Here is a 2,470-nt window from a genome sequence, read left to right as displayed (position 1 = left end):
TAATATCAATGTATTTTTGTTAAATTCTTATGATATCTTCAAAATTATATTTTATTCAAAAATAAAAACAATATTGTTTTTTTTCAAAATCACATAAGACCATATTATAACATCAACCAAGATAAAAAATAAAACGAAATATTAAAATCAAGATGTATCTCGGTACATTGCACGAGTACCCTTCTAGTATATTTAAAATATTCTATAATTTATCATCTCGATAACCTTTTAAAAAAACTTTATATAAAATAACGAATCAATCTCATTGATGGGAATGACTAAAAACATTTCTTTCTCCTCACATCAAGTGTTTTAGAGCAAAATAAAAAACAAAACATTTACTGTAAAAAAATTTGTTGGATATGCTCTAGTACAACAACTACCTAAGCTATATATATTACTTGGTGCAAGTGGATGTATGTAATTACTTATTATTATCTGTTTTATCATCAGAAGATTATTATTATCGTGGTATAAATTAAGGAGTGTGGGGTGAGTCTTGTGTATGATGAAGATGAAGAAGAAGAAGTGTTGGGTTATTACAAGTCATGGAATCATAGAATTGGTGGGGATCTCTCTCCTTTTCTAACTACTGCTCCCGGACAATATCGCCTAAACCAAGACCGCTTTTATGGTGGAGACTATATCAATTATGTAGGTATGTGGTATATTTATTAAATGTCTTTTATGATCATGTTTCTCATGATCTATAATATAGCTACTGGATATCTACGCCTACAATCCAGCACTTGGGGTCGTTTACCATACACTTACCCGAATAAGTGCTTATCAAGTCAAATTACTTTACGGGATGAATATGGTAAGAACTACAAATCTTACCTAGTAAGAGCGAGACAAGGATCAAGAGTCTTACCCGGTAAGTGAGGGCGACGACTCTTACCATGGTAAGCGCTTACTGGGTCAATTGTTACATACGGTGCCGTTTTGGTGGACTAATGTCTTACCCGATAAGTAAGTGGTAGTGTTAAATTTTATCGATAAGCGCTTACCGGGTAAGTGTTTGGTAAACGACCCATAAATGGATGTAAATATCTTAATGATAACCCATGCAACAACCTATTAATTACTTCTTATTATCTATTTTTATTCCTCAGATAAGCATCCTCTGTTTAGAGCTTTCCGCCCAACCAAGTGAACCAACTACCTAAACTGTATCTATATCAGGTATAATACTTTCTATTCCATTTCCAAACACCTTCAATTATATATATATATATATATATATATATATATATTTCAAAAAACCATAATATTTTTATATTTAAACAAAAATATAAATTCGAGGGCCACATTTACATGGATATTAATATTAAATAGCAGTTTAAAAAGTTCTCTTTTTGTATAATTTTTAGTTTAATTTTTATTATAATTTAATAACGAAGTAGTTTATTTTAGATTTAACAATATAATTTTTTTTATAAAGATAATAATTAAGTATTATGTTAAAACTCAATGATTATCTTAATTATATTTTATATTTTTATATTTTTAAAAATAAATATTTATCTTGTATTTGATTATGTTATTTGCAATTAGTTACACGAATTCAGGCATGAAACTTTAATACGTTGTCCTTAAACACAATTTACTTGTAATCTTGAATTTTAAATAATATGCATCAATAAATAGTACTTCATGCATAAAAAAATAGTTTTTAAGAGTTTTTGTCAAACACATTATAATATAGTATAGATATATTCTCTCATACACCATATGATATCATGTTTTCATCAAACTATTTGGTCTCAAGATCATGTAATATTGTAATAAAAAGGATTTAGTTGATACACTTTTGTTTTTTAAATTTCGGTTTTAATTATTTTATAACCAGAAAAAGAGATCTATCTATTTATTTATTTATTATGGACCATTTTGATGTTTGCAAGATAATTATATTTATGATCCTTAATTATTTGTGATGTTTTCTTCCTTTAAGTTTTAAAATAGCAAGGAGAGGTTACTTCCATATTCAAGACTTATTAATTATTACTAACAAAATACACTGCCTTTCTTGATGTATGTATGCAGGGGAATACAAGGACAATCACAAATGGGATTAGGAGTCACAAACCTTATAATTGTATAAGGAAGGCCAGAGTTACGAACGAAATCCTCCCCCATCTTCTTATATTTGAGATTTAGACGGTGGGATCGATGGTTTATCAATGCAAAACATTAGTGATTCTCTTTCCTTAGTTGCATCAAATCTATATATATATATATATATATATATATATATATATATATTAAAGGAAGAACCAAGAGTATTGAGGTGATATCATGAGGATTAAGTATTGAGGTGTTGGTGAATTATGGTTGATTTTGAGATATCTCACATTGGTGAAGAATTGAAAGATTTGAATAAGATGAAATGTATAAGAAAGGTGGATTGTATGCCTTTGTGTCAAATAATGAGGTTTGCCTCATAGGGTTGTCTTTCTTTTGATGA

Source organism: Cynara cardunculus, unplaced genomic scaffold (assembly GCF_001531365.2).
Source record: "Cynara cardunculus var. scolymus isolate 2C unplaced genomic scaffold, CcrdV1 Un_Scaffold_3971, whole genome shotgun sequence".
Taxonomy (NCBI): Eukaryota; Viridiplantae; Streptophyta; class Magnoliopsida; order Asterales; family Asteraceae; genus Cynara; species Cynara cardunculus.
Note: the sequence above shows the minus strand (reverse complement) of the source record.